The following is a 15,516-nucleotide window of genomic DNA, read 5'->3' on the forward strand; positions in this document are numbered from 1 at the left end:
CTTTGTGATGTAATATTTAAATATTCTTAGACATATCTTGTAGCCTACCACCAATGAACAGTGATAATGACGACTGGAATGTCTGATCATTTCTCTTCTGAAAAAGGTCTTAGGAATTGAACCTAGGTATTGCTATCGTTGTCTGGTTCTGACACTCCTCCTTCCAACACTGCTCTATGCTGCTCTTAATGAAAGGGTACAGAGTAAAACATATTTTGACAAGTGCATTTGAACCAAAAACTTTACAATGCATGCATTGCTCATCTCCTGTGGCACAGAGAGACTGCAGGCAGGTCATTGTGATAACTAAATATCTATGGGGGTAAAAAAAAATGAAGAAAAAAAGAGTAATAGTCAAACACTTTTTTTTTTGTTTAAAGACTTTATTTTTATTTTTTTAACTTTGTCATGTGGACAGCAATCAACAGTGCTGTCCTCAATCTACAACCTCCCCCCCGCCCCCCCCCCCCTCCCCCCACCAAGGCATAGTACAGGAGCGAGCACATCCACTTACAACTAACAAAACAAAACAAAAAATAAAACTAGACAAAAACAAAGGGAGGAGAGGAAAAAAAAAAAAACACATAAGAGGCACAATACAGATTGTGTTATACACATAGTAGTGCCAATATTAGTCTCTACAATGATGGCCATACTCACTCACTTGTTTATGTCAAGTGAACGTCAGGTTCACAGTCAAACACTTTCTACATGCAATTACACATATCTATTCAATAGATAATGTCCTGGGGACACTGATGTGAAAAGATCCATTTATTTGTAGTAAAAACAAAGATTGATTAATTCATGGGTTTATTTATCTAATACATGGATTTATTTCATATGAACAACCCTACTACTATTTAACTACCCTAACTACCCTACTATTATTTCATATGATTTCCCTACTACCCATACGCTGGGCGTGGGTAGTAGGGAAATCTCCAGATTGTCTAATACATGTAGGGAAATCTCCTACATAGGAGATTTCCTATGTTTTCCTATGTACATAGGAGATTTCCTATTTTCCTATGTTCCTATATGTAGGGAAATCTCCTACATAGTAGGGAAATCTCCAGATTGTCTAATACATGGATTTATTTCATATGAACTACCCTACTACTATTTAACTACCCTACTATTATTTCATATGATTTCCCTACTACCCATACGCTGGGCGTGGGACGTGGGTAGTAGGGAAATCTCCAGATTGTCTTCGGAAAGACATACTGTACTGTGCTCCAGCTACCTTGAAACACAGCTTGTAATTACGACCTTCCATCCAGGAAACATACACTGGAATCATGATCACACAGGAGGGCAACGGACTCAGGAGGTGCAGCGTAGGGTTCAATCCCGGGTAAGAGTTCTCCTCTATCTAGGGCATGATTCACTTGACTTACGTCTCTGTAGGCGAGTATAGTGAGCTCAGAGAACAATTAGATGACACCAGGCAGTATCACATGGAGTTTAATCAACACATACAGAGCATTATGCTGTATACATTTCGTTGTTGTCGGGCAGAAACCTTGTATATCCATCTTTTAACTTTTGTTTTGCTTTTTACCCCCCCCCCCCCATTTGCAGTGGTGTAAAGTAACTAAATACATTTACTCGTACTGTACTTAAGTACAATTTTGAGGTACTTTTACTTTACTGGAGTATTTCCAATTGTCCATACTTTTACTTCTACTCCACTACAATTATTTGAGAACTTTAGTTACTAGTTACGTTGCAGATATACATTATTACAGTATTAAACATACATTAACCACCTTAGCCATATTGTATAGGGTGTGAGCTTGTAGATCTATTATTAAAAAAAATAAACTTTTACGGTACTCAAGTAAATGTTGAATTTCGGACTTTTACTTGTAACAGAGTACTTCTACATTGCAGTATTGATACTATTACTTAAGTAAAACATTTGAATACTTTTTCCACCACCACTGCACATGTGTGTGTTGTCACTGCGGTTGCACTACGGTACTGACTCACCTGCCAGTGACGAGCCCCCACCACTCCCCCCGCCCAACACTCCTTGGTGACAGGGCGCCGCCCCCGTAAGCCCGTAAGATTATGTGCAATGACACATATCCTCCTTTTTTTCCATAAATTAATGCCCTGCCTACGTCATATCCTACAGTGTCACACAAAAGTAGCAAAAATATCCGATCTACAAGCTCAAAACGGGAGACACTGTATGAGTCATGATTGTGATAGATAGACAGGATCAGACTGGGTGCTATAGGGCATTGGTTCTCAAAGTGGGGTCCGGGGACCCCCCCAGGGGTACTTGAGGGGGTTCCAGGGGGTCCCCAGCTAAATGATGGACAGGAACCAAATGGACCCTTATGGGTCTGTAACTCTGAGAGTGTACAAATGGAACCAAATGGACCCGTTAGAGTCCATTTGGTTCCATTTGTACACTCAGAGTTAAATTAACATTGATTTTACAATATGAATTGGGGTCCCAGAGGTATAAATGCCATTAAATGGGGGTCCGTGGCCTAATGCATGTCAAACTGAAGGTCCTTGAAATTAAAATGGTTGAGAATCACTGCTAGAGCCGTAAAAACCTTCTCTTATTGGGGTCCCTGGCTTATCTTTTGAAATGGGGGTCAGTGGGGTAATAAGTATCAATTTGGGCAATCAAATGTTTTATGGTCATGATTCAGCAGGATCCTGGATGGCTTGATTCTAGGCTTAAATTAATTGATATAAATACTTTTGGAAATCTCTATGGGAAAAATGAATGGGGTCTGGAACGATGGAAACAGAAAATGTCCGCCACTTCTATTAGTCCATGAGCCAGAGCCCCAAAATTGAGCAATGATTATCAAAAGAGTGGGCAAAACCAAACCTATATTAAATTGTTCATAGGGTCAATACGAGTAAATAAATATATGATAACCTTTCCACAGGAGCAGCTTTTTCATGGTTATCACACATTTTGTTATTTTCCCCATACGTACAAGACAGGTCAAAAAAAATAAAAAAAAGAGCTATCATAATGAAACTTCCTGAGTTGATTACTTACATGAAGACAATGATTTATCGTATTACAAGTTTTCTGAAATTGTATATTTAAATATGCAAATTAGGCATTAGGAAAATATGCCCACATTTGCATAACTTTCCAGAATCAACATTGGAACATTGGACAAAGCCAGAGTCAACATACTTATTTCATTTTGTTAAGATGTTGGAGTCAAAGGTTTTTAACGAGGGAATATTCAATATCTGGCTCAATTTTGGGGCTCTGGCTCATGGACTAAATGCCTAATTTGCATATTTAAATATACAATTTCAGAAAACTTGTAATACGATAAATCATTGTCTTCATGTAAGTAATCAACTCAGGAAGTTTCATTATGATAACTCCTTTTTAAATTTTGTCATTTTTTCACCTGTCTTATGGGTACGTATGGGGAAAATAACAAAATGTGTGATAACCATGAAAAAGCTGCTCCTGTGGAGAGGTTATCATATATTTATTTACTCGTATTGACCCTATGAACAATTTAATATAGGTATGGTTTTGCCCACTCTTTCGATAATGAAATCTTGTCTGGCTCATGGACTATATGCCCTGGCCTATAGGCATGCAGTCATGTGGTAAAGGGAAACATCTCTGTTCTAATAAGAAGCGTATGTTTCTTATGTTTCTTAAAATCAACACCTACCAGTGTTGATTTTGACAGCACATTTTGATTTAGTCATAATCTTTTGAATAAAATGCCAGTCATATTTTAGTCATCTGAAATGTTTTAGCATTTGTCGAGTTTTAGTCAACTAAATATCATAAGATTATAGTCGACTAAATCTACAGTTGATTTAGTCGACTAAAATATATTTTGCCGGTGCCTTGATGGCGTGGTAATGACTGATTTTACACTTGGTTGCATGCTGAAAATAGCCGATCTACAAGCTTGTAGATCTGCTATTTTCAGAGCGCAACACCCGAGCACAACCAAACATAAAATGACTCGTCATTTAGTTCTACTGGATCTCTTCTCCACTAGTCCCTCACTAACATTTTTGTCATTTTTAATTGTTGACGAAATTGTCAATATATTTAGTCTTAGTTTTAGTCATCGTAGCTTAGTTTTTATTTAGTTTTCGTCAGTGAAAAAAGGTAGTCGACGAACAGTTTTCGTCATAGTTTTAGTCGACGAAATCAACACTGGGGCCTACAGTACCTTTGATGAAGTAGACTAGGGTGCAATGCATCTCTGCATGCTTATGCAGCTACCAGAATGAATATGTATAGTTTAGTACAGATACTGGGATTCAGGTCAAACCTCCAATATTCATATCAACAGTACTGACCTCCTAACTGCTTGACAAGCAGGTTGGTGCTGTTGTGGAATTAGGCAATAGGAGCGGAGGCAATATTTCTAGGTGGTGATGGTTATGCTTTAATTTACATGATATCATGGGGAGAAGTACGTTAGACACACACACAGTGTGACACATATCGGTGGTCCGGTACTTCTCCCCATGATATCATGTACATTAAAGCATAGCCATCACCACCTAGAATATTGTCTCGACTCTTATTGCCTCATCAATTACTGATTGATCCAGAATTCCACGACAGTGACTTGCATCTCTGCCTCTGACATCAATCTATGAATGTGTGTCAATGGCTGAACATAATGTATATATTCTGCTACCTTCTGTTATATGTTTTATATTTACACACACACACAGTGTGTCACACACACACACACACACAGTGTGTCACACACACACACACAGTGTGTCACACACACACACACACACACACACACACACACACACACACACACACACACACACACACACACACACACACACACACACACACACACACACACACACACACACACACACACACACACACACACACACACAGTCTTTTTTTTTCATGTCAAACACTGTCAATGAAAATGATTATGATTCTTATACCAAACATTGTGTAGGAGCACTTCCTGGAGTCCAAGTGCTATAAATTTAACTCTGAAAAGGCATAAATCTTTATGCACTAAGAGTTAAACACTCTTTTTGTAGTGTATACATACTGTACATGCAGACCATTCCACATAGTTCGAGGTTGCAGAGGAGGACGAAACTGTTGTCATTCAAGATGGCTGTAATTGGACCTCGTTTATGTTTACCGTTAAAGACACCCAAACAATGTTCGGCTATGCAAACTCCAATTAAATAACTATAGTTCTCTCTCATATTTTGCTAAAGAATATTTGGCTATCATACACCATGGTCTTTACTTTGGATCTGGGGTCCCTGTAGCCATATGGTCCCTAATCAAATCAAATAGAGTTGAAACTGCACTCAGTCTCTCCTCCATGATTCCATGCTTTCCTGAGGCAGAGACATGTTTGCCAGGGTTCGCTGGTAATTCTGCATAATAATGAAACTGGTTCAACTTTTCAACACTCTGAGGCCCCTCCAGATCACCCTGCTGCCCCATATAGGAAATGAATGGGTCTTCACTGCAGCGCCGGCAATTAGATATATGGGTACATTCGTGCCAAGTGGGAACTGAAGTGTTTCTGATTTCCAAGCAGGAAAAATCAACATGAATGGCCCTCCCAAGTCAATGCCTGGTATAAATTCTGGGATTTCTCAGACCTCTGACATCTGGATGATGTAGTAACGTGACGTGATATTCACAAGACGTAACATACACAATGTTCATATTAAAATTAGCTTAAAAGGACGACTTCACCCAAATGTCCAGGGAATCAGGTCGGGACATTGTCCGGTGTTGGCCGTTCACACGTGTAGCATGCACCAGGAGTATGTTCGTTTCAGAAGCGTCATCATGAGGGCCACTGGGGCCATGGCCTGGTCAGTAAAGACCCGGCCTGCCCTGTCTAGCTGCTCAAACTGCAGGGCAAGATTCGTGGGATCACAGATCCTGCCAGGTCAACATTAGAGTCCACGCTACGCCAGTGGTTCACACATTAAGGGAAATACTCTGTTTGATAAGGTGGGGGGCGGGTAGTAGACATGACCAGCGGACCGGTAGGCGACACAAAGGAGACTCTTTGTGTCTCCTACCGGAACCGCTGCCGGTCATCAAATTATTGGCTTAGGAATGTGACAAAAAACAAAAAAATATCCATGAATTCAAGTCTTCATGGTGACTAATCGATAGGAAAAAAAAGTAATTTTGGCGGTGAACTATCCCTTTAAGTAAAACATCTGAGCGCAGGGCCTTTTACACATGTCGTATTCTTCCTCCGGTGCACACGGAGGTGTTTGTGAAACCCTGCGCTCAAAACCACGCGCTGCATACTTTCAAACGTTATTTATATCTTGCACTATGACGCATACCTTTGTCACTTTATAGTGGCTTTAAAACAGAAGAGCAAAGAAGCTTGTGGTTTTTTTTTATTCCGTAGCTATCCAAAACCTGATGCCAGACTCCGCTGGGTTTGGGAATGTGACTTTGGTTGGAAACAGCTGTTCATCTACACTGTCGTAGGCAAGTCTGTCATTTTCCCACAGTTATCACGCAGTACGCGATAGAGCAAACATGACGTGTCTGCAGACACGCAGGTCTCCTCTCTGGAAGAGCAGGAATCTTTAATGTCTTTGAAGTGGTTCTTTGGTATGGTCTGGTCTCTGAATCATGTCAACACGTATCGACGTACTGTTATTGTTCCCTCATTAATTGACACATCAATGTCATACTTTGTTAAATTGTGCTATAGGAATCGACGCGGTCGGATGAAAACCAAAGTTAACGACATGAACCCTACGCGTCCCTATTGTGAGGTGAACCTTCGGCAAAAATTGCAGATCTCCAAGCTCACGACGCGTTGTGAGCTTGGAGATCAGGTGTTTTGGGTAAAGAGATTTGGTGTGTAGAGAGAAAAAAGGAGAAGGCCTAGATAGAGCCCTGGGGCGGACCAAGGTCAATGGGTTTAAGTGCATATAAGGTCATTCAGAATGTTTGGACACATGTTGAATAATCTCCAAAGTCATACATACAGTAGCTTAAAAAAAACATCACCCTTGACAAGAAAGCCCTTATTTAAAAGTAGCTGAGAGATTGATCAACAATTGAAAATATTAATAAAACAATTTTGCATGAAAAGCCAATTTTTGTGCTTTCTAAATACTACTCTATTGTTTTGGGTTAATCGTGCAGCTACAGGGAAAGCTAAAACATAGCCAACTGTAGGCTAATACCAGTGCTGTAAAGTAACTAAGTACATTTACTCAAGTACTGTACTTAAGTACAATTTTGAGGTATTTTTTACTTTAATGGAGTATTTCCAAATGTCAGTACTTTTACTTCTACTCCACTACATCTCAGAGACAAATATTGTACTTTTACTCCACTACAATTATTTGGAAACTTTAGCTACTAGTTACTTTGTAGATTTTGATTATTATTACAAAACATACAGTAACCACTTCAGCCCTATACATTTCAGCCATTTGAAAATAGCCAATCTACAAGCTCACAATGCGTCACTATGCTACGCATTGTGAGCTTGTAGATCTGTTATTTTCAAAAGATTTGAATACATTTTGTACATTTGAAAACGGGACATTCTGCATAATGAGTACTTTCTACTTTTGGTATACTTGAAGTACATTTTGATACCAATACTTTTGTACTTTTACTCTAGTAACATTTTCAATTCCGGTCTTTTACTTGTAACATTGCAGAATTGATACTTTTACTTAAGTAAAAAAAGAAAATAGTACTTTTTCCAGCACTGGCTAATACTAGTGAACTTTATTAAGATTTACAATTAGAAGCACAATATTGCTGACAATAAAGCCTCAAGACCACATTTACAGTTCAATGTATAGTCCTTGGTGTCATGCGGCCATGCAGCTATATTAATATTGTACACTTTACCATCAAAACGACTGATTATTCAATACACTCTCACCACCAGGCATGAAAGGTAGCTGTGATCACCACCTCATGAAAAGGAAAGGTCAGTGATCCCGTGTCATGAGCAGATCTATACGATTAATAGGCTACTGACGCCTCAGGTTTAATTTGCACCATAAAACACATTTTGCATTAAGAGGTGCTATCCTTAAAGACTGGTCAAAGCCTTTATGGGACGTTCAATGAATGACTTGATTTAAGCGGTGCCTTGGAATTACTCCAAGGTTAATGGTAATCCCATATCCATCAACATTCCAATCCCCACATAAAGGCTTTGCGCTGTGTATTTATTGGGAAGAGCACTTATGGAGTCTGATAGGAATCATTCGCTAACCATTACCCCGTGCTCAGAAAGATGATCTATGTGACACATTTGCATATTAATCTCTCCATCTACTCAATAGGCTTTAGGGTTCAATATTGCAACATGATTTCTTGGATTCAACCCATGAGATACATCTTCTTAAAGAATGAAACGACTGAAATGACGTATGGATTTTACACAGTGTGCCAAATACATTCTGAGACTAATGACATGACTCCATTGTACCTTAGGAGGGCCTGAACGAGATGGTGACATTGCTTCCTAAACTTTGTGCTTGACATGTCCACTGCCAAGCATGAGCACAGTACAATCCTAACTGTGTTACACTAAACTCAGAACATGTATACAAGTGTAACCAAATGGACCTGCAAGGCTACCTCTCTGGGTCTTGAACAGGAGCTCTCAGAATTACCTAAGGGGGGACAAATGGGGCCAATGGGACAAAGTTATCAGTGACAGTGTGAGCTCTGCTCAGAGTTCACCTCTTGTTGCATCAAGCAGACCAGGAGAATGAGTAAGTAACCTCAACATCATTTTGTCTTTCATTTGTAAATCTGTGTATAATATCATCTCTGCTGTCCGGCAGAAACCAGCTAACTCCAAAAAAAAGAAAAGAAACAAAAAGTGGAGTTAGGAGGTTTTGTTCATCATTGATAAGAACAGCTGAATGGACCTCCAAGCTCACAATGAGGTTGGAGGTCAAAGGTGGGTGGAGCCTGGAGCCAGCAAAACCAGCTAACTCCACCCCCTTTGGTGGAGTTAGCTGGTTTAGCAGAAAGTTTTAGGATCCAATGGAGTTAGCTTTTTAATACTTTTCATTGGTTCAATAGCACTGATTTATGGGGGAAAAAATGAAAAAGCGTCAAAATGGAGTTTCTGCCCGACAGCAACAATATATTAAAATTGGCTTAAGGGAGGACCGGCGGGTGAGTGGGTGGGCGAGTGGGACGGACCACGTCGTCACGCTCATGTCACTATGACTCAGCCAATACCATATAAGGAGTTCCCAATGCAGCTACGCCCAAATATGGAGTGTGTTGTCTAACCTCAATGTGTCGTCATGGCATCAGGCGCAAACAAATGAGTCAGCTCCATGTTTGTTTGATTGATTGAATACTTTATTAAGAAAATACATGGAAACAGTGCATGGAAGTACAATTTACAATACAAGGTCCTCCAAACCGGATCGCTCATAAAAGCACAATGGCTTATTTATAAAGAGATCCCCACGCACTCAAATCATGATGAATGTTATTGCCAATGTTATTAGCAAAGATAATGTGCAAACAAACAAACAATAACAAACATGCAAGCGAGGCAAGTTTGTTTGTATGGCACAATTCAACGACAAGGCAATTCAATGTGCTTTACATAAAAGATTAGGCAAAGGAAACACAGCAAACAAACAAACTGAAAAACAAACATTTGATGATTTAGTGCCGTCAAGCTAATCTATGAAGCCATCGAAGCTGCAGCATCAGCTTTGAAGGCTTCATCAAAACTGATGGAAGGAACCCCCCACATGGAAAGAACCTATATGCGTCATATATGTTTGTAATATAGGACCGCATATATGTTCGCATACATAAAATTGGCACCTTTCCTATATGTATATGTACATATATGTGATATATGTGCATATATGTACATATATGTGCATATACATATATGTACATATATGTGCATATATGTACATATACATATAGGAAAGGTGCCAATTTTATGTATGTAACATATAGGTACATATGACCTGTATGTAACATATAGGTACATATATGACCTGTATGTACCTATATCTACATATATGCAATGAAACATAATTATATGATACCTATATCACCTATAAAATAGGTGATAAGTTTGTACACATTAATCAAATCCAATAGAAACCCCAATGTAGAACTTTAACACTTTATTTAAACAAGTTATAATATGAAAACATGAAACATTATGGCTTTTAAAGTGTCAAACAGCTGGATAAAAAAAAAAAAGATATAAAATTAAATTAAATTAAGCTCCGGGACACTCCTTTTCCCCTGCCAGGCTTTTGGAAATGCCAAAACCCTGAAGAATGACAACTCAAGTCGCTTTGGGAAGTACATGGACATCCAGTTTGACCACCAGGTTAAATTAAATTACTCCAGTTTGTAATTATACCTGTACAATTTCAACATGACTTCTGTTATGGCTGGGCCACCTACAGTATATGAATAGAGCATCATTCCCCCACAGGTGGGAGCTGTTAGAGGCTACATCCTAAGTTACCTGCTGGTTATCTGGTAGCAAAACCTCTGAACGTGATCGTTTGGATTGCTCAGGAAGGACACAGACCCAAGAGAATAGACAGAAGAAGTTACTCATCATTGATGTTTTATTAATTAATCCCTAATCTTAGTTACAATTAAATGTGAATCCTAACCAATAACAGAAGTTATAAGACCAATATGAATTACCAATGTTTCAGCAGCAAGCAGAGCGCTCCGGACACCGAATATTGTTGAGAGTGAATACTAATGTTCATGTTGTGATTAATATACCGTAGTGCATCAGCACGTCCGCTTGGTCCATCAGTTCGTCGAACGATGGGGAGGTGCTCTGGGCCTCCTCCCATCTTGCCTTCAGGTCAGGTCGGGGCTCGCTGACCACTAGGATGTCTGTCGCCATCGAACGACCCTCTCCATGGTAGTGGACATTCGTCATGCTTGGTGTTTGTGTTGGGTGACTGTGGAGGAGTGCAGGGGATGGGGTGCACGCGGATACGTGATCGCCAGCTCCGTTCAGATGAATGGTGGGAGCCATCAGAACAGCAGGCCGTGGCACAGGTCATCGTGCCATGACGCAGCCACTTCTGCAGTGCATTCCTGTATAGCAATTCGGTCAAATTGACGAGCAGCCGCTGGGGAAAAAAGTAAAAAAAACTTGTTATAAAGATAAATAAGAAAGCTGGCAGGTGGCCTTAGGAGCACTTCACCCATTTTCAACCCCATAGTCATATAATTGATCCACACTAATGCTCGTAAAACATGCCACCATTCATGTCTACTCTGTTCAGGAGGGCAGTGGACAGCTCAGAAACCTGCCTACCAGTGACATGACAGGTCATCATTTTCAATGTCCATTAGCTTGAAATGATGTCACTGGTAGGCAGGTTTCTGAACTGTCCACAGGCAAAGACCACCTCTGAGACAGAAATGGTGCCATCTTATTGTGAGCATTACAGAGGACCACTTATATGAACTTAAGGTTGGAAATGGGTGAAGTGCTTCTTTAAGAGTGGATGCATTTTCCATCAGGCTCATTCCATGGTGAGGAAAATGCATCTGTTCTTATTTACTTGAGATAAAAGTTAAAATACTTAATTAAATTAAATATCCATCATAAAAATTGCCAAATCCACTGTAGTAAACCTAGTATTTTGAGGTGCAGATTGACTCACCAAACATGCAGTCCTGCATCAGCGTGTCCTTGAAGGCCCTCTTCTTATTCCTTGTTTTCTCTGATGGCACAGTTTGGTAGGGGCTGGAGTTATACATTGGCATTCCTAGAGAAAGACAGACAGAACAAAATAAGGCAAATAAGCACCATCAAAGTAGTTATCAATGAGCACCATATACACTAGCAAGTGTACCTAGTGCATGTCTGGTGGTAAAAAAAAAAAGTGATTTGAGAATGTGTTAGTTAACTCACCTTTATAGCCTTGGGGGTGATGATTGCCAGCGAAGTCTAAAAAGAGGACAATTAAAATATTAAAAAAAGCTTGTATGCAATTTATCAAGACTGTATGTTTTAATGTTTAGAGTAGCAGGAGCTATAAGTTCAAATATGTCAGTCTTTAATAAGTTACAGTATGTCATGGCACAATAGCCAAGGCACAGCAACTGTTTAGTAATGGCTAATAAAATAATCACAAATGTATAAAAAAGGCTCTTGTTGACACAGGGACAACAGACATACCATTCCATGCTTGTCCAGTGTGGTTCCCTCCTGAAATGGATTAAAATAGCCCTAATTGGTCACTGTAAAATACAAGTTCTCATATAATATCGTGCCAACATTAACAGATCCTTGCAAAATAAGTAAGGTCTCCAGTAAGGCACGACTAGAAATCCAACCACCACCTATTGAAACAGACTGGAGACACACTAAGAGTGGCTGAGAGAATCATCTAGCCTATTAGTCTACTTACCATGATTGCAGGGGTCCATTGACTCCAACTCTGCCAAGAAGCTTCCACCAAAGCCTAAAATGAGAGAACACAAAAATTAACTATGAATTCTATCTAAAGCACATTTACAATCTGTCCACCCTGAGGTAGTAGTTGTGAAGTGGTTCACTTACCATTATTAGGCTGGTTATCCTCCGAGCAGCTTCCTCCAGAGGCTAAAAGAAGGGAACACAAGACATGAATAGTGGACGCTGTAACCTTTGAACACATAACCTGAACTAAATGCTTGTAAAGCTTTCATGCAATTACATTTGGTTTTGCCATGTTAGTAATTAATGACATACCACTGCTTGCATTTGGTGTTGGTACAGAAGGGTACTGGCTGGATTCTGGCAGCACTGGAATTATACATGGCAATACTTAAAGTAGGTGTAGCAGTTAGTGTCATAACTGACAGTGTCACCACTGTACCTGGAAAATTAGGTGGCTTGAAAAAAAAAATCGCTTCACACTGCTGTTTTCTGGCTCATCTGACTTAGGCCAATTCTAAAAACACCTCCTAAAACCTAACCTAAGTTTTCTGAAAACGTTCAAATTTTTACTAAAAAAATTAATAAAACATTATGTTGCCATACATATAGCAACAACTAATGAGACACAGAGGTGGCTCCCGGATTGAATGGTATAACAACGTATAGGTTACAACAGGTCTAAATAGAAAAGAGGTGGTGCCCGTGCTGCTATAATTATTATACTTGGCCAGGCCTTGTGTATTGCAGTGAATCCTCTCCAGTCCTCTTGTAGCACAACCCTGAAAATTTAGAGGGAAACAAATAATTCAATAAATATATGCACAAAACAATGTATATAAATATATATATATATCAGCCAAATTATTAATTTATCAGGTCCTTCCAAAATATTTTACACACACGTATATATAATATATACACACACACACACACACACACACACACACACACACACACACGTATGTATATATATATATATATATATATATATATATATATATATATATATATATATATATATATATATAAATTATTATAAAACTTACATTAACCACTTTAGCCCTATTTTATACATAGGACATTTGAAAATAGCAGATCTACAAGCTCACCACATGTTGCATCGTGACGCGTTGTGAGCTTGTAGATCTGCTATTTTCAAACATTTTACTTTTGGTACTTTAAGTATATTTTGATGCCAATACTTTTGTACTTTAACTCGAGTAACATTTTGAACACAAGGCCTTTTACTTTTAACAGAGTATTTTTATATTATGGTATTGCTACTTTTAACTAAGGGTATTAAGCCTTTTCCATGAGCTAACCTGGTTTCTATTATGCTCTAGATCCCGCCTCCTATATCCGGTAAATTTTCACATACACACATGCAACCACGGATGTAGTTTCCGTATCCGGTCTAGACCGGAAGTGCTTCCGGCAAAGTGAATTGGTACCCGTTGGGTTAACAACACCAGTAGCTAGTGAGTTAGCACCATACATTCTGCCTTGTTAGTTCACCACTATTAAATGAACGAACTGCTTCACAGTAGTGCTGGTTACAACAATGATTATACAACTGTTAAAAACGCTAATAATCTGTTATTGTATACACACAGATAAACAAATGAAAGTACATTTTAATCACGAAACATGCTAACAAAACGGTGGGCTAACGTTAGCTAGCATGCTAGCTGCTTTAATAACATGCATTGCTATTTACTAACACAAGCTACAAACCCCGGACAGCATAAAGATAACATTTAGTCAAACGATGAGAGTCGGGTGACGGTATCTGAACGGGATAGTACATTCTATTCCCATAAGAACTCACTTACCAGTCAGTCAACTATTATTAGCTAGCATGCTAGCTAACAAGCTCAGGTCTGCACTGTAGTTGCCACGGTAATAATTCACAAGTTAACATTTAGTCAAACGATGACAGCCAGATGATGGTATATGAATTGCATAATACATTATATTGTAAAGGACTTACCAGTTTGTCTTAGTAGTATTTGTGAATTGTCAACAAGCCTCAATTCGCGCCAATGTTTCCTTTGAAAAACTCAAGTCCCATGAGATTTAGATGGTCTCGCGAGTTGTGACGACTACCCTCTCGCATGGGAGGGGGTGCGAGGGGAGGGGGAGGAGGGGAGGGGAGGGTGAGGGGGGGGGGTGTGCAATATCAGCACTACACGTTGAAACAATGTCAATTCATTGTTGGGCATTTCAACATTGAAAAACCATCATCTATACTAAATTGATTCAATGACATTTTTTTAAATGTTGAAATCGTATCTGTATTTAAACATTGAATCAACATAGCTTTTTCAACCTCAACCAAAAATAACCAATCTGACCAAAATCCAACATTGAATTAATATCTTTTGCTATCTGGGAGGTGATGATTCAGTGGCCTCCACGTGTGGATATGCAGGGTTTGATGAGGACAGTGTTGTTATATTCATGAATGGATTTCCAGGTGATGATCTTGATTTGTAAATTAATTCTATCTTGGCCATATATGGACATTGCCAAATATCGGCTTAATATTGATGACATCATATGATATAGTCAGAATATGCTTTCTTGGTCAGATATAGAGTACGGTCCGCAATGTAATGTTAGATTTGTTACGGAATGGACCGAACTGACTGACAGGATCTGCAGGTTTTCATAAACTGTGACCTGCAGTTGTAATAATAAAAAATTAATAACTGATAATCACCTACAAATTAGAATTCACTGCTGACCCACAAGTGAAATCATTTTGAGTTCATAAGTTTAATATGCTTTATCTTAATGAAGTATATAATTATATTTCTCCCAACTAGTGATCAGATAGACATGCTGAGACTCTTTGAAAGAGATGTTAGTGAGATTATCCCAAGAACTCAAACAGTGATCACTGAAAGACAGAGATGAGACTCTTTGAAAGAGATGTTAGTGAGATTATCCCAATAACTCAAACAGTGATCACTGAAAGACAGAGATGAGACTCTTTAAAATAGATATTAGTGAGATTATCCCAAGAACTCAAACAGTGATCACTGAAAGACAGAGATGAGACTCC

The 15,516-nt window shown here is 39.0% G+C and overlaps 1 protein-coding gene and 1 long non-coding RNA gene across 2 annotated transcripts in view; one reads left to right on the top strand and one right to left on the bottom strand.

Moving 5' to 3' along the window:
• The window catches only part of LOC308091208 (disintegrin and metalloproteinase domain-containing protein 10-like), a 486,352-nt gene that overhangs the window by 241,901 nt on the left and 228,935 nt on the right, over positions 1–15,516 (top strand). The window lies entirely within an intron of this gene.
• LOC308082865 lies at positions 11,966–14,488 on the bottom strand. Its single transcript, XR_013932954.1, has 3 exons — positions 14,440–14,488; positions 12,591–13,228; positions 11,966–12,492 (listed from the first exon to the last, which is right to left on the bottom strand). It is a non-coding gene; the product is annotated as an uncharacterized lncRNA (long non-coding RNA).

Source organism: Gymnoscopelus braueri (genome assembly GCF_963280865.1).
Source record: "Gymnoscopelus braueri genome assembly, chromosome: 1".
In the NCBI taxonomy this organism is placed as follows: Eukaryota; Metazoa; Chordata; class Actinopteri; order Myctophiformes; family Myctophidae; genus Gymnoscopelus; species Gymnoscopelus braueri.